The sequence below is a fragment of the Amblyomma americanum genome, chromosome 1, assembly GCF_052857255.1.
Source record: "Amblyomma americanum isolate KBUSLIRL-KWMA chromosome 1, ASM5285725v1, whole genome shotgun sequence".
Lineage (NCBI taxonomy): Eukaryota > Metazoa > Arthropoda > Arachnida > Ixodida > Ixodidae > Amblyomma > Amblyomma americanum.
Window position 1 is genome coordinate 42,591,002 of NC_135497.1, and position 17,918 is coordinate 42,608,919.

The 17,918-nt window shown below is 52.5% G+C and overlaps 1 protein-coding gene across 4 annotated transcripts in view; it reads left to right on the forward strand.

The window, feature by feature from the left end:
• LOC144112700 (rhotekin-2-like) overlaps nucleotides 1–17,918 on the forward strand; it is a 215,160-nt gene that overhangs the window by 132,567 nt on the left and 64,675 nt on the right. The window contains exon 1 of one of the 4 annotated variants that reach the window (XM_077645528.1): nucleotides 15,607–15,764. The exons of the other annotated variants lie outside the window; for them this stretch is intronic. The gene's annotated coding sequence lies outside the window, so the exon portion shown is untranslated. Of the gene's footprint in view, nucleotides 1–15,606; nucleotides 15,765–17,918 lie in introns of those variants that run through there. 4 annotated transcript variants of the gene reach the window in all.

Here is a 17,918-nt window from a genome sequence, read left to right on the forward strand (position 1 = left end):
GGGGAACGACGGGAGCGTCACGGAATCGCGACGATTAATGCTTATTACGGATGCGGTGCAGTGGAAGCACTAGAACACCTGCTCCTTCACTGTGCCGCGTTCACCGATGCTCGTCGCGATATGCTCGCGGCCTATAGGGCGCAGGGCATATTACCAGACTCCATCAAGACGCTATTGTGGCCGCAGGGCAGTGCGCGTACTCGTGAGCGAACTTTGGTGAGCCTCTGTGCATTCCTCGAACACACGGGCTTGACGTCCCGTCTGTTCTCCGCCAGGTAGTTTGCACGCAGTGACCGAACGCTCCGCGAGATTTACCTTCAACGATTAATAACTGGATGCCCCACTCCAGTTGTAGTGAACATAGTGCTGCGCGCGCGTGTTTTTATTCCTCCAACATGCACTGACATCGCACAGTCGCACAGCAAACGCTAAGGCGCCCGTGTGCTGTGCGATGTCAGTGCACGTTAAAGATCCCCAGGTGGTCGAAATTATGCCGGAGCCCTCCACTACGGCACCTATTTCTCTTTCTTCTTTCACTCCTTCCTTTATCCCTTCCCTTACGGCGCGGTTCAGGTGTCGAACGATATATGAGACAGATACTGCGCCATTTCCTTTCCCCCCCCCCAAAAAAAACCTATTATTATTATTATTATTATTAACTAATCGCGCGCACAACCTGGACACATTTCTTATTGTGTAAAGAGCTTGTGTGTATTACTTCTCCCCCTATCCTCTCTTCCTGTCCCCTCACCTCTCATTTCATTTTCCATTCTGCCTGTAATATTTGGTTTTTTGAGGAAAGTAAATGGCGCAGTATCTGTCTCGCATATCGTTGGACGCCTGAACCGCGCCGTAAGGGAAGGGATAACGGAGGGACTGAAAGAAGAAAGGAAGGAAGAGGTGCCGCAGTGGAGGGCTCCGGAATAATTTCGACTACCTGGGGATCTTTAACGTGCACTGACATCGCACAGCACACGGGCGCCTTAGCGTTTTTCCTCCATAAAAACGCAGCCGCCGCGGCCGGGTTCGAACCCGGGAACTCCGGGTCAGTTCTGCCTGCTATCCTTTATTTCCGCTGCCCCAGCTCAGGTGTTTCAGTATTGAATAATAATAATAATAATAATAATAATAATAATAATAATAATAATAATAATAATAATAATAATAATAATAATAATAGGTTTTTGGGGAAAGGAAATGGCGCAGTATCTGTCTCATATATCTTTGGACACCTGAACCGCGCCGTAAGGGAAGGAATAAAGGCGGGAGTGAAAGAAGAAAGGAACATATTGGTCCGTAGTGGAGGGCTCCGGAATAGTTTCGACCACCTGGGGATCTTTAACGTGCACTGACATCGCACAGTATTGATGGCAGATGCCGGGGCTAGCAAAAATCCTTTCCTTCCTTTTTATTATTATTTTAATAAAAAAAACCACTTGCTACTACTACTCTCGCGCTGTGCAATGCTTTGGGGGATAACGCGTTACTGAATGAATATGAGTCGGCAGGCTTCCTCGCGTCTTCTGCCTTGAGCGAGACTATCCTTCCCTTACTCCCATGCTTATCCTTTATCGGCGAGTGCACGCTGCTGAAGCCCCACAACTCGTCCTTTCTCTCGCTTGATGACTTCCGGCATTTACAGCGTAAGTGCAATCCAGGTCAATGTTTTTCACGTCATTGCGAGGTGTCCCTGACTAGTCTTAGGCGCAGGATTCTTCCCCTAAATTTCTATCTGTTCACATCTTGGTGTACTCCCTTACCCATGTCTCCATTCTGCAATAAACTCGGACCTTTGAATCATTTCCTCCTGTCCTGTCGCCGGGTCGCCTCCCTCCGAAAATTTTTCCCGGAAATTTCTTTCCAAAATTAAGTCTACGCCAATTCCCGTTATACCGTTTCCAGGGCGCTAATCAGCTGGGCTATAGCAACGGAACAATTCGCTCCGCTGTTCACAAATTCATTTCCGCCTCTGGAGGGTTTCCCTGTTAGACGCACCGGTCTTGCTCCCCCCTTTCCCTTTCTTCCCTCTGCTTATTCAGACTGTTTGTTTTCTGCCTTTTTTCCTCGTTTGACAAAACCACATGCTATAGATACTATCTGATGCTTCCCTGAGTGGCGGTCGCCATGGCGGTCGCATTTTGTGACCATGGCGGTCGCATTTCGATGGAGGCGAAATACCCGCCGCGGTGGCTCAGTGGTTAGCGCGCTCGGCTACTGATCTGGAGTTCCTGGGTTCGAACGCGACCGCGGCGGCCGCGTTTCGATGGAGGCGAAACGCTAAGGCGCCCGTGTCCTGTGCGATGCCAGTCACGTCAGTGATCCCCAGGTGGTCGAAATTATTCCGGAGCCCTCCACTACGGCACCTCTTCCTTCCGTTCTTCTTTCACTCCCTCCTTTATCCCACCCCTTACGGCGCGGTGGAGGTCTCCGCCGATATGTGAGACAGATACTGCGCCATTTCCTTTCCTCAAAAATCCAATTTTCAAATACTAGAGGCCCGTGTGGGATGTGATATGAGTGCACGTCGAAATTATCCGGAGCCGTTCACTACGGCGTCCCTCATGGCCGGAGTCGCCTTGGGACGTTAAACCTCATAAACCAAACCAAGCCAAACCATACTCTTGGCGGACGTGTTACTGTTTTTTGAGCGCGCGTGACCCTTTTTTCACGACGCGACTGCGCATGCGCCCATCCCCTGGCGGCGGTGTCGCGAAATATATTGGAAGGGTCGCGCGCTCCACTCGATTCCGACCGCGGAAGTGTAAACAAACCGGCTTCTTACTCGGGGTGCGTTGCTACAGCCGTCGGGTGTTCAGCGCGACGCATTTGGCGATGCATACGACATGTGTTACATACGGCTGCAATGCCCAATATGTAAAGGGAAGCGAACTCGGATTTTTTCGCTTTCCGAACGCTTCTTGGGATCGCCTTCGACGCGAAGCGTGGATAAAAGCAGTTCACCGGCTCGACGATCGCGGCCGCCCTTGGGCACCGTCAAGACTGTGCGGGAATCACTTTGTGACAGGTACGGACGAGGTGCTGCGTTTAAATGCATGTGCCACGAAATGTATCACGAAAGGTTTTATTCATGGCCAGGAAGGCCTCGAATGTCACCGCGGCATTTAGACTTCCTTCCGACGCTTTTTGCTTTCTCAAGCAAGAAGGCCGCGTGCCGTGAGCCGTTGTCAACGCGCGATGGAGCGGGCAACGAAAAAGAAGCTACGAGAGCATTCACGCATGGTGCTAGAATTTTGTCGTAATCTCCCATTGAAATTTCCTTGTTTATGCAACTACACCCTGGCCAATCCCCCGGTGCGGGTATGTGCCATGTATTAAGAGGCAGAAGAAGAAGAAGGTGCGTTATGCGTGTGTTCGCATCATATCCACGATGAGCGCTGCGTGGTATCGCCAGAATGACTCAATGTGCGCCCCTCGCGCTCGTCTTTATGGACGAGCATGCTTGTTTAACCTATGCAGCGGTGTGCTGTGGGAAAATAAAGTGAAATTCTAGCAGAGCTGCCATGTTGCGAGTACGCTTGTGCTTTTGTAGTTCGTGTAGCTATTCGGCAGCGCTTGAGCACAACGATTGCTTGTGAAAACTGTTGTCCCCAGTCGTTTTCTGTGCTACGGCGCGCACGATGTAGTATCCACCTTTTAATGGATGGCAGGCATACACAGCGGAAAACGCCAACCTCACTGATCGGGGATATTTCATTGAACATTATGTTCCGAATGTAGCCTTCATCTCTGAAGCGGCGGCCCTTGCTCAGCTGGCGTTCGCATCGCATGCCGGTTGATCGGAGATACTGAAGAATTTACTCTTCGGTGGGCACAGCAGCCTGCTTCGGACTTGGCACCAAGCCATCAGACAATCCTAGAAATCCTCCAGGCACCAGATGCGGCCCAGGACACGCCATCGTTGACAGATTCCAACAAAACGTGCTCCGCAGCGGCACTCAGTCCGGCCGGGTTGGGCGCGCAGTACCCTTCCAGTGAGCTTCCAGCGTTGTACGCGAGGTGGCAGCACAGGAATATGAAAAAGGCGGATTGTGTGTGAAAACGTCGCAGCCCGCGCAAACCGAAACCAGAACTGCATGATTGCTGTAACAAATTGTTTAAAGCAGCTTATCTTACGCTGTTCTATCTATCGGAAGGTCGTATGCACCGTTGTAAGCAAAAATAAAACGTGAAATTTCGGTACGAGAAAACTCGGCAGTTTATTTAATTACGTCATTTTTTATTGTTTTCACGCACTACCAATCAGCAGTTACCAGGTCCAGTTCCGTGGTTGCCGATAGGCTGCCCGGATACCCAGCGTCACCTCCTGCACCGTGGAGGTTTGTGATTGGTTGCCCATGCAGTAGTGGCGCGTGCAGAGCTGGGAGTGATGCGTCTGCTTGGTTGATGTGCTCATTTGTTCTGCATCGGATCGTACGACCGAGCCATGTCCGCAGAAGCACGTGTTCCGGAAGGGTGGATTCGCACTATTCGTCAACGCAAGAGCGGCAAAACGGCCGGGAAGTTCGACGTTTATATCACCAGCCCTAATAGGATTACGTTTCGATCCCGCAAACAACTAGCGGAATATCTTGCGCGCACCAAGAGCTCGCTGACAATCGCGCAGTTCCAGTTCGGTGTTACCACCGAGTCGCCGTCGACGCGAGCGCTGACTCGGCAGCGTGCATCCAGGGTGTCCAGCTCGAACGCGGAAACGCCGATCGAAACTGAGGCAACCGGCGGGCCTTCCAGCGCCGCTGTGGCGACAGCGTCTTCGGCTTCTGCTGTGCCTTCCGGCGGGCGTCCTGCAGTTGATGACTTCAACGCTGAGCGACTGCCGGCGAAAGGAGGCAAGGGACAGGCGGCAGGGAGGAAAAGGCGCAGCGGCCTGGCCCCTCAAGGTGAACGAGCTCCTGCAACCAAAGAATCAGCTTCTGGAGGAAGAAAACATTGAGCTATGTTCCCAGGTTTTTTTTTTTTCCGCTGTGGTGACAGTGATGTACATGCATGTGAAACGGCAACGACTTCGACTATGTTCAAGGTAAATGAATAAAACTTTGTTACAAGAAAAGCTACTTTCCTCTCTTTTTCACAGCGGCGGCGTCCATGGTGGCGTAGTCGCTACAAAGCAGCGCGAGGGGACTGTGGGGCCCTTCGGTTGTTTGCCCGTTGTTCGGCGCCAGGCGCGTCTCGATGTGTCTTGGTCTTTCCCTTCGCCAGTGCGTTCGACGGGACGAATTGAAAAATTGGAAATTGTTTTTAACGCGACGGCGTTAAGGAGCTCGTGTCGCAGAAAAGCCGGTGTCGTCGGCGTCTTTGGCCGTGAGCGAAAAAATTTGGAGGACGCTTAAGCTTCGTCTTTAAGAGCGAGACGCGACAGCGTTTCCAAGGTGTGCACTGAGGGATCAAAGTGATTCATTACAGCGATGTTCCGTTTCATGTGGCTTGCTCATCTGCATTGTTCTTTTTGATCGAGTTGAATTTTTTTCAAGTTTTCAAGGCTGCCTTGGCGAGCACCGTTCGTACTTGGTGGTAACCACGGTGCGAAGGCATCACTTCGAAATCCATGAACATCGGGAAGTAGATCAGTATTACAGCACAGATTGAATAATCTGCGGAGCATATAGAAAGCCTATACTGTCAAGCTAGAAGTATTTTTAATGGAAACCCCGAAATTAATTTTGATTGCTTGATCTCAATAGCTGGCGTCCGTGGACACGTTTTCTTCACGGCGCACAATATGGTGTCTCATCAGAATGGGCATGCGAGATCCCAGTTCTACAATCCGTTCGCATCGACAGAAAATACAGCCAAGCGGCCTTAATTCAAGGCGTAATGGAGGGAAAATTAGAAGGACAGTGCCAAGCACATAGTAGTTTTGTGGGGAACAAAGAATGATGTTTGTAACATGAATACGCAAGTCCACGACGGCGGCGTCCGCTTCCTCGACGGGTGGGAAGCGCATGACGGCAACGGTCAGACGCGAGGCATAACGGAACCGAGAGAGTTCCACGCTGCGTAGTAGACTTCGTAGTAGAAGGTCGGCGTTCATAAAGAAACAGTGACTTTGAGTTTTCTATTTTTCTTCGAGGAATACTCCAGAGTTTTCAAGAAATGCCTCAGTACGCGGTAATACCGAAATTCAACATGCAGCCGCCACCGCCGTTCATACTGAAGCCTTAGGTCCCGGTTTCTCAGTAGTTGGTACCAAAGGTCTCTGTAAGGCGGGTCACGACTGCCAGCAGAGCACAAACGTGCACTCCTCATTTATCCCCTCGATGATTAGGATGGTGTCAATTATTATGCACGAAAAGCTACTCAGCCACCTGTGACAACTATGCACGCAACGGGCCAGGACGCCCCAGACGAAGAGCTACGGTCGCCATTCTGAAGCAAATATGTTTTCAATCGTCACATGTCATCATCGACAGCCACCGTTTTCAACGAAGATGAAAAGAGACATGGGGGACAATTTCCGAGTATGTTACAGCTCTGCGGGACTTGGTGAACGCGTGCTACTATGCCGCGTCTGAAGAGATGCTTTGCGACCAGTTCATAATGGGAGTGGCGTCTGACAGAGTCCATGAAAGACTATTGGTACTGAGATAATCAGTGATTTTATAGACGGGTGTCCGCATTGCGACGCAGTATAAACAAACAGTGGCGGACGCTCCGGTGTTTGACGCAGTAGTGCAACTTGTTGAGAGTACATATGCCGCACTGTCCGCATCAGAAGTGCGTCTGGCGACGAGGCAACGGACATAGTCAAGCCAACAGAACAACTGCAACCACACTAGTATGTGTGGTTTAGATGGTTTTCACTCTTGATTCAGTTGAGTGGATTATTTTGTCTTTTTAGGTGTGCACTTTGCAATTGGCTTATTATATAGGTGTCCTGAGACTAAATGATACAAATATGGGTGTCTTCGCCTAATAAGCGTTCTTTCGTCTACCACTCGACTAGTGAGTTTTGTCTCCCTCCTTTCTAGGGCTTAGGCCCCCACCACTCTTTCTTTTTTTTTTCTTCGATAAAAGTTATTCGCTCTTTCCGTCTACAAAGAGGATGCTAAGAAGTGAGCCGGAGCATGAGGTGAGCAAGCGAAAAGGTAGTAGTGTACACGGCAGCGTTGCGATGGAGGCCAAATGCTAAGGCGCGCGTGTGCTGTGCAATGTCATTGCATGCTGGGGATCCCCAGGTGGTCGAAATTACTCCGGAGCCCTCTACGTCGGTACCTTTTGAAGCGAAAAGCTTCACTACGCTATTCAACACTGCGCTTCGCGCGAGCCGGCGTATGTCGGAGCAAGAGTGACGTCACGCACGGCGCAGGTGGCCGCCGCCGACTCCGTCGCCTTTTCTCTCTCTCTCGCTCCCTAGTCGCACCAAGCCACAGATGTTCCGCCACTGCGCCGCGCCGCGCATTTCCTCAAAATGCAACTTTCAGTTTTCTCTTCTTTTCCTCCCTCCTTTATCCCTTCCTTTAGGGCACGGTTCGGGTGTCCACCGAGATATGTGAGACGGTTACTGTGCCATTTCCTCTCCTCAAAAACCAAGCAAAACAAGTGAGCCGACGGCGTTCATAGAGTTCTTTGGCGTTGACAACTTTGCAAAGACCGTTCATTTTCACGAAAGTGAAGGCGCACAACCGGCTCCGTGGGTCAGTGGAGACCTCAATCTCGCTTTCATGTACATGGCGTTGGTATCAAAAGCCTGCTAAGATTGTGTTCCGCACACTGCACAGGCAGCGCGCCCTCCCTGCCACCCTGGGAAATCGCATGCAGTTCGTGGTTGATCGCGAAATATTGATCACTAAATGAACGCTGCGGCCTAGGTACTGCTGCAGTGCCACATGTCAGCCACAACGCTGTCAGCGCCATTGCATTCAGGCCATATCTCTCGCCACCGCCACATGTATCAAAGCACGAATGAGCCGTCCGCATATCCAGTTAGCCAGTTATGCGCCCTTCCTTTGCTCAAGTCCATCGCCGTCTAGAACATTGTCAACGCCAACGCCAATGAACACAGTGAACGCCGATATCTTTCGCTTTGATCCTGGATTAGCTGAGCTAATCCAAATTAATTTTTGTCTTCCTTTCTTCTTTCACTCCCTCCTTTTTCCCTTCCCCTACGGCGCGGTTCAGGTGTCCAACGATATATGAGACAGATACTGCGCCATTTCCTTTCCCCCCAAAAAACAATTTTCAAATACTAGAGGGCCGTGTGGGGTGTGATGCGAGTGCACGTCGAAATTATCCGGAGCCGTTCACTACGGCGTCCCTCATAGCCGGAGTCGCTTTGGGACGTTAAACCTCATAAACCAAACCAAACCAAACCATACTCTTGGCGGACGTGTTACTGTTTTTTGAGCGCGCACAACTTGTGGCAATTGTGTGTGAAAACGTCGCAGCCCGCGGAAACCGAAACCGGAAGTGAATGATTGCTGTAACAAATTGTTTAAAGCAGCTTATCTTACACTGTTCTATCTATCGGAAGGTCGTATGCACCGTTATAAGCAAAAATAAAACGTGAAATTTTGGTACGAGTAAACTCGACCGGCAGTTTACTTTATTTAATTATGTCATTTTTATTGTTTTCAGACACTACCAATCAGCAGTTACCTGCTCAGGTGCCGTGGTTCCCGATAGGCTGCCTGGATACCCAGCGTCACCTATAATAATAATAATAATAATAATAATAATAATAATAATAATAATAATAATAATAATAATAATAATAATAATTGGTTTTTGTGGAAAGGAAATGGCGCAGTATCTCACTGTAACGGCGGACTCATGAACCACGCCGTAAGGGAAGGAATAAAGGAGGGAGTGAAAGAAGAAAGGAATAAGAGGTGCCGTAGTGGAGGGCTCCGGAATAATTTCGACCACCTGGGGATCTTTAACGTGCACTGACATCGCACAGCCCACGGGCGCCTTAGCGTTTTTCCTCCATAAAAACGCAGCCGCCGCGGTCGGGTTCGAACCCGGGAACTCCGGATCAGTAGTCGAGCGCCCTAACCACTGAGCCACCGCGGCGGGTGTGTCCACCTTCAAAAAACTGCTTTCGCGCAATATTTTGTGCTTAGCAATGCTAAATCGCCAGCATTTTTTTTTTGTGTGTGTGCGCGGGAGATGCAGTGTTTTTGTTGCATGCATTTGAACGGAAAACTGGAGTGGTAATGACGTGCATAAGGTACACTGATAATGCATTCATATTACAATGAGCCGTATATGTGACGCGGCGTCTTTCAACAGAACACCGAGAGACTGCGCCTTACGTATACCGGCGCTAGCATGTGTTTAAATAGTCATTGGAGGAAATTCGCGCGTCGGTGTATGCGTATATCGCATGCGCTAAAGCACCGTGACATGCTGAGCACCGCCACATGGCCATAGGCCGCTCCCTTGTATATGCACTGGATGCTGTAAGCTCTGTACCGAGATGTGCATGTCCTTAAGCGTCTTAAAGAGCAGCGGCTGGTATCGTACCAAATAACACTGCAAGAGCGAGTTCGTTAAATTGGTCTCTGTTGAACTCTATAAATCGGTTCTGCCAGGCCGCTCTCGTAGAAAAAAATAATAACGTACATGTGGCAGTCTTTGGCGTTGGCTCCTGTAATAGCGAGTGATGGATTCCCAAAGTATATGCATGTGTCCGACGAGCAGCTTCCGCGACCCGCTGCGCACAATTGTCGGCTTGTGCGATGGTAACGCGCCGGTGGTAATATTGGCACCCGATCTCTATTCTTCCGTGGCGGAGCAAAGCACATCGCGTGACTAGCTGGTGGTCCATTTGAAAATTAGCTCCGAAAACATTTCCTCTGCGCCCGCGCTCACTGCCATTTTGTTTATTCTGGTTTAGCGTCCGGCCAACGGTGTTTGATTTTTTTGTATGTTCTGCTTTGACGCGGCACACCGATATCCCGCTCCCTGGCCATCGTGCGAGGCACTGGGCCCGTTCGCAACCCCCGTTTCGTTTGTGAGCGGAAGCGGTGGTGTATGCCTCCTCTCCGGCTGCATGCGCTTCGTTAAAATAAGCGACGCCGTGTGTTGGAAGTGTCTGCGGGATGTTGCGCAAACTGGGCCACCGCACCGCGGAAACGAAAACAGCCGAGGGAGGCCGTTGGGAGCGACCGCTGACAAACGGCTCCCACCGTCTGGGCCGCCACTTCCTGGCCTGCGCTGACGCCGGAGAAGCTGGTGACGGCTAGGAGGCATTGCTCAAAGTTGGCCCGTCTGCGGCGCGCCCCTTTCGGTCGTGCGTCTTTCGTCCAAACTGATGTTTGTCCCGGAGCAGCGCTCCGAGGGACGCCGCCTGCGAAGGGCGCCCCGGATTCGTTTCGACTGGCTGGGGGTTACCGAAGTGTATAGGCACAGGGCGTTCCTGCCTCTTTGCCCTCATGGAAACGTGGCCGCCGCGGTAGGGTATGTCGAATCTGCAACATGCGGGAAAAGGCGGGTTGCTCGAAGACACTACCACATAACGGACTACGCTCCAAGCCAGTAACGGGCAAAATATGACCAACTGCACCGCTTCGTGCGTGGGACTGCATGGGGTCCCTTTTGAGTCTCTGAGGCAGTGTCGTACGGCTGCACTGCGTGAGAGTAGCAGCCCGCAAAGGGCTAAGCACTGTGCAGTACTTAGCCTTCTCTGCGACAGGCCTCGCAGTTATTTTTCCGCATCGCTAGGGACCAGTGAGGCTCATGAGACTTTTAAAGCCTTGACAGCTTCGAGCGCGTGACTGCAAACGGTTGCCCTCCTGCGACAGTTCATTTATGGAGATCGTTCTCGACTGACACTGACGATTTTGCGTTGCCCTTTTGTATTCACGTTTAGCGCTCCCAATATTTGCGCTATAGATGGGCGTAAACTCGGGAACGCTGTCCGCTAGAACGCAACAGGAATAAAGCTGGCGTTTAGTTTCTACCGCGGTTACAGCTCTTTGTATCGTTGCGTTTCCTTACGTGTCATACATGGTGCGCATGCAGCTTCGAACGGGTGTGAAGGTGGCGCGAACGGCATTGCCGTCCGCTTCCGCTTGCAATCCGAGCCAATTAGATGATCCGCTTAACGGGTCCTCAGTAGCTCAGGGTTCGTTGGCTACGCCTGCGCGTAGAACCAAGTGAGCTGAAAGCCAGACTACGCGAAACCGGTGCACGTCCTTGCTTTTGTGTATTGAAATCGATCGCGCCGACTTGCTAGAACCGCAAGCGTTGCGTTTGTAAGAAACGGTGGGCAGCTGTACGCCATCTTGTAGTTTATGGAGCCTCTCGGTGCCGGAAAGTGCGCTTCCTTTCTAAACAGCCAGCCCTGCTCCAACTGGAGTCGGCTGTCAGTTTGACAGATGTTCTTTTCGTCACGATGCAGAGAAATCGCAAGAAAGTTCTCGGTAGCGGAGGTGTTGTAGAGAGCGGGCGTCCGTGTCAGGCGAGGGACATTTCCAACCGGTCGGCAGCAGCCAGAAGAGGGCCGACCTGTGGCCTGGGGCGCTTCGCACTTGGCCGTTTCACATGTTTGGGACGCAGTCGTAAACGTTGTCGTGCGCGTACAGAGGGAAAATGAAGCGATCAGCTGGACTCTGAGCTGTCGTCGCCCTCGCTGCTGTCGCTCACGGAGGAGTCGTCCTCCTCTTCCTCTTTCTTCTTCTTCTTTTTCTTCTTCTTCTTCTTGACGAGGCCCAAGCGTTCGCGCTCTTCGCGCCGCTTGACCTTCTTGTCGTCGAAGCCGTGGTAGACGTAGTTCTCCATGATGAGGAAGTGGTTGGCCATGCCCAGGCAGATGGGGCCGAAGCACAGCAGCAGCACGAAGGCGAGCACGTGCGCCAGCCAGTAGCCCTCTGCGCCAGCCACGAAGGTGTCGCAGAACAGCAGCAGCGCCGCGTTGAGCGTCTGGAAGGCCGGCTCGCAGCCGCCGCCGCCCTGCTCGGCCGTCTGGGCGCTGGCCCAACGCAGCCTCCTCTCGGCGTCGCCCATGTACTCGCCGTAGTAACGGCCCACCGCGCTGGTCAGCAGCGGGTCGCTCCGGTTGTCCCTGGCCAGGGGCCGCCACTTGCGCGAGAGCTGCTCGGCGGCGGCGCGGATCGCCGGCGGCCGCTGGCTGCTGCCGCCGAGCTGGCCCAGGGCGCTCACCAGCGCGCGAACCGCTGCGCCCGAGTCGCGCGCGGCGCTCGCGTTGCTCAGCAGCTCCGCGTTGAGCCTCAGCCGCTCGGACGGCGGCGCCTTGGGAGCCTCATCCTTCTTGTCTTCCTTCTTGGTCTCGTTGCCTCCGCCCTTGGCCACGCCGGCCCATTCCGGCGCCTGCAGGTCCGAGACCGAGCCGCCCCGCTGGCACTTGCTCAAGATCTCGCTGGGGACGAATCCGGCCCATTGGCCGCGCTGCTCGCCGGGCCACAGCGCGTACGCCATCTGGTCCAGCACCTTGAAGTTCCTCGAGCGGAACGGGTCGCAGACGTACACTTCCCCGGCGCCGGCGACCACGTACAGCTGGGTGGCGATGAACGAGGATATGATGAGGCAGACAAGTCCGGCCGCGGCGCTGTACACGAGCATCAGGCCTCCGGTGTTGGACTGCGGCGAGCGCACCGTGGGCCGCAGGTCGTGGTCCTGGGCCGCGATGCCCATGCCGGCGATGGCCACGATGGGCGCCACCAGCGCGATCACCACCACGAGCAGCATGGGGATTCCCGTGAGGAAGCTCATCCAGCTCACCACGCCGCCGTCGCTCTCGTAGCTGGCCAGCTTGCCGATGGCCGCGTCCACGCCTGGCCCCCCGCTCTGCTCCAGCATGCGCTGCTGGGCGCGCTCGAGTGCGCTGCGCACCTTCCGCAGCAGCCGCTTGCGCTCCGCCACGGTGGCATCCTCGACGGCGCGCGCCAGGTGGCCGTAGGCGAGCTTTCGCGAGCTCTCCAGCTTTCCGCAGCGGCGGCCCACGGCGGCGAAGAGCGAGGCCAGGCTGCGCTGGCCCGCGGCCGACAGCGAGTGCGCCAGCGACCGCGCGTCGTGGCTGCACTCGGAGAGCACACTGCGCGACGGCAGCCCGGAGTCCATGGCCACGCGCCGCTTGAGGAACTCGCCGAAGTCGTCGCGGAACCTCGTGTTGAGTGCGTCCACTATGCCCCGGAGTCTGGCCGTCGGAGTGTCCCCCTTTTTCTCCTTGTCCTTGTCCTTGTCTTTGTCGCCGCCGCCGGCTGAGATGCCCTTGAGCAGGCCGACGGCGGCTGCGTAGTGGTCGTAGCCGTCGTTTATGGCCGAGCCCATGTCCGACTTGTTGAGGAAGAGCGCCACCGCGGTGATCATGAGCGCCACGCCGGTGAGGGACACCGCCATGCAGTAGTACTGGTAGTAGTCGTCGTACTCCGGCGAGATGATCTGCAGCCGCTCACCGCCGCATCTCTTGGCGAAGCGCGCGCCGACTAGTCCCAGTCCTCCGGCAGTCACGGCCAGGAACAAGAGCCAGCTGACCCACGTGAAGATGCCCATCAGGCCCTGCTGGCTGGCCAAGGCGCCTCGGATTCCTCCCATGCCGGGGCTGTCCAGTGCCTCCTTGGCAAACTTGCCCCCGTCCCCGGGATCGCCGGCGAACATGGTGAGCACCGAGCGGCCGATGTCGCTCCACACGGGCACCGTGACGCCCGATGGCTGCAGCGCGAAGCTGCCTCCGCCGCCGCCGCCTCCGCCGCCGCCATCTCCGCCGGCCGTCGGCTTGGCCTTGTCGCCGCCCTCGTCGGGCTTCTTGGGAGGCTCGTCTTGCGCGTGCACCACCAGCAGACACAGCAACAAAGCGGCCAGCGGAGGCCGCCGCATCACGCTTCAGCGCGGCCGCCTCGGCGCAGCATCGTCCAGGCAGGGCCCGAATCGGGGCGCGTGGCTCGCGATGACCATGGGGCCGGCCGGCGCAGCAAAAACTAGAGGGGACAGCACTAAAGCTTCGACTGGAGGGTATGGCGCGGTAGCGTTAATAGGTGATTCGCCATTATCTACTTTACATTCATAGACCGCTGGGAGTACTGGCGCAGCGGTTAAGCGATGCGCCACTCAGGTGGCTGTTTCAAACAGCCGCCGCTCGGGCTTGTGAGACCTAGGTTGCTCTTTCCAAGCTACCTCTAGCGACCAGTCATTATTTTAACTGCCACCTGCCACGGTGGGCAATTTGTTCACAATCCAGTGGGCAGGCAGTGACGACGTCGCAAGGTCATGGCTAGGGATTTCTTTGGTGATTTTGTTCCCAGGGGCGACGCCAGCTAGACATTCGTGGTGGGGTGGCGCGTGGAAGCAGGAACGGAAGAGGTATAGGCATGGTGCCTCTGTGGCACTGCTTTTGATTAAAATAAAATAAATGAACAAAATGTGGTTGGCCGCCATTAAAGGAATTAAATGCAACCTGCGCTGTCATGAAGCATCTGCTCGATCAGGGTCTGAACGAAGCGCTCGGCAGATTGAATGAATGAATGAATGAGCTGTTTATTTGGAAAGGGATGCTCAAGGCCATTTGTTGGGGAATTAGGGAGGGCTCAGCAGATTCAATTCTGTCCCGGCAAATTTTCGACCCCTCGCCTCTCCTTGGCGCCGTCACTATCTCAGGGTTCGCACAGCCCCTTGAAATCCTTGAATATCCTTGATATTGACAATATAAGTTCAAGGGCCCTTGAAACTACTTGAATACCCGTGCGCTCCTCGTAATCCTTGAAAATCCCGTGAAATTTGTTCCGCTAGAGAAAATTAACGACGTACCTCCGCATGTCACGCTGATTTTAAAGTCCCTTTCGCTTACACATGTCCATGAAAACAAGCTTTGCTGACTAAAGGGCAACATCAGGAAGTTTCAGTTTTAAATCCCGCAGCCCCCACGTCGTCTAGCTACTAATATGCATTGGAAATCAAACCCAATCCAATGCGAGACATATCACTCGGCCGGTCGGCGTATAGTGCCTAGAATGTACTCTACTAGTGTGCCGTCCACCGAGCGTCTTCAACGCGGGACGGTTGCATAGGCAGTAATGCCTGCTGCCGCGGGCCACCAGACGGCGATGCCTGTCGGCACCATGCTAAACCGTGCGGCGTTCGACTCGCGTTCGTTTGCGATGCGTTGATTGCTGCGCGTCGATTGCTATGCGCAGTTCATTTCGCGCCTTGCTGCCGCTTTCGTTGCAGTATTTTCTTCGTGTGAGTGGGTGTTTTGCGTCTATCTGTGCGTTCGTCTGTCTAAAGAAACTTCGAACAGGTCGCGAAACCGCGATTTCCCGGACAGAGGCTCGGGAAATAAACGGCTCGTCTCATTACCCAGCGCGTCCGCAGACCCCGAATGTATCGCGGATTGGGACAGGAACATAAAAGAGGCAGATCGCCGCGCAAATGGGGAGGCTCGTGTCGTGTCTCGCCTGAAGTCCGCCCATGTCTCATCATGTTCCGGCACAGTCTCGTAGTGCAGCGCACCAAGCGGCCGGCGGCTGGCACGCATCGCTCTCGGTGCTACCGCGACACCCGCGCTCGGCACACTAGAAAGTGCTCTTTTAGGCACTGTTCGGCTTCGTGCGCGCCACTAAAGTGGAGTTGGCGTTTGCGTTGTGTGTCTACTTTGACAAGATGCCAGGCGGGAAGTGCAAGTTTCAGCCTGCGTGGCTGCTACATACGGACTGTCGTCACTGGGTGAGACCGGCACCAAGCGATCTTTGTCGAGCAAAGTGCGCAATATGTCAGAAGACGGTCGACATTGCAACGATCTGCCTTGAGCCACCAGAAAGGCGCGAAGCACCGATCCAAAGCTGCAGCAGGTGAGGGCTGCTCATCCGTCGCAAGTTTCATGCAAGCGGTAAATCTGACGCCCGAGGCTGCTTCCCAGGCAGAAAAAATTGATTGGCCCAAGCAAGCAAATCATCAGCGGCCAATCCTTCCATGATTGGCGAAATGCTCGACTACTGATCCGGAGTTCCCGGGTTCGAACCCGACCGCGGCGGCTGCGTTTTTATGGAAAAAAAAAAAACGCTAGGCGCCCGTGTGCCGTCCGAGGTCAGTGCACGTTAAAGATCCCCAGGTGGTCGAAATTATTCCGGAGCCCACCACTACGGCACCTCTTTCTTCCTTTCTTCTTTCACTACCTTCTTTATCCCTTCCCTTACGGGGCGGTTCAGGTGTCCAACGATATATGAGAGATACTGCGCTATTTCCTTTTCCCAAAAACCAGTTATTATTATTATTATTATTATTACTATTATTATTATTATCATTGGATGAGGTGACAAGCCAACTATTGGCCATTCTAAGGAAGGCCAAGCATGGACAATCATTGGAAATGCCTTGGACCATGATAAGGCCTGCACTCTAACACCATGCTAAATCCAAGCAGTTTCTTTGACTGTATAGGCTAATCATGTTGGCCAATTAATATTTTAGCTTTTTCCTAGCACCTTTTTTTCAGTCACTGCTGCTGCTTTTAGCTCCCTGGACCATTTTGAGATTTGTTAACTGTACAGAAGCAGTTTGCGGCCACCACTTGCCTAATATCTGAAATATATACAATCACTTCTAGAAGATGACAGTCTTAAAAAAAACAACAATATCATCACTTCGCAGCATGGTTCGAAATGCAACAGTATAGCAGCTGACAGCTTTGTTGCAAAACGACTTTTGCAAAGAAAGTTGCAAAGTACTATTTGGACCAGGCATCTAAAGAATTGCACATTTTTGTAAATCTATCAAACACTACATGCATCTCTTTTTTGCTTCGCATTTACAGTGATATTCAAATGTGGTGAGGCAGCATGAATTCAAGAGTGGTTGGAACACTTTGTTTGCAAATGCATTTTTTTTTTCATGCTGGAATCTTATGCCACAGTTGCATTTTGTATTCTTACTGCTGCACTGAATGCCAGCAATCTGCAGCGACAGACAGTGCATGAGACGTCTTTTATCTCATTGAAAGATGTTTTCAGGTAAACTAGAAAAAAAAAAACATGACTGCAAATGCTGTAATCAAACTTCGTGCCATATAAAATTGACAATCCTTGGGTACAAAAAGGCAAAAGGGACTAAAAGCAACCATAAAAAGAAAAAAAAAAACCCTTGTGCATTCAACAGCCCTGTATACACTGCAGGCAGTCACAGACATTGAGGTTCCAGAACCAAGCAGACTTGCTGCAATTCTGCACTAACGAGTGAGGCATAACCACCTAGTTCTAGATTTGCAATTCATTAGCTTGTATACCTGCAATAGTTCTCATACTTTACGTTCTTGCACATATGAATACCTGCACATCCATCAGGGGTATTGTTTTGTACTCTAGACACAACAGATGAGCACTACAAAATACACAGCCACATTCAGGCAAAACATTTCCTTCATGCATTTATTTTGCTATAAATAACAGTCATTTTGCACGCTGGATGCAGCCAGTCCGGCTGCGCGACGCCTTGTGGTCCGGCCCCCTTCCTGATCTCCCGCGAACATAAGCCACCTTTTGGTGGCATTTGTGACGCAGGCTTCTGTCGTGTCAAAGAGGCAGTGTGCAGCTCTTGCCAATACAAAGTACATGCGCACCAATGCCATAAAATGAAGAAATACAGACATCAAAACCAATCGGCAATAAATAACCCTTCAGAAGAAACAGACACACTGCAAACTGTACAAAATGCTTCACTAAAGATAAAAGCTAAGAACACAAACTGTGGCTGCAGAACACAAGCTGAACTGTTGTTCATGTAAAGCACTGAAAGAAAAATCAAGTGTGTCAGGGTTAGGCCTTTACGTAAAATTTAGTTGTGATACTGTATAAACTCACGTAAGGGCGGCACTTTTTTTAAAACTTTGGGTGTGAATTTTGAAGGTGCGGCCCATACATGAATTACAAAAAAGCATAACCATGTTTTTCTCAATTATCTAGTTCAAAACGAGGTGTACCCCATTTTTGGCTGTGGCCCTTACATGAGAA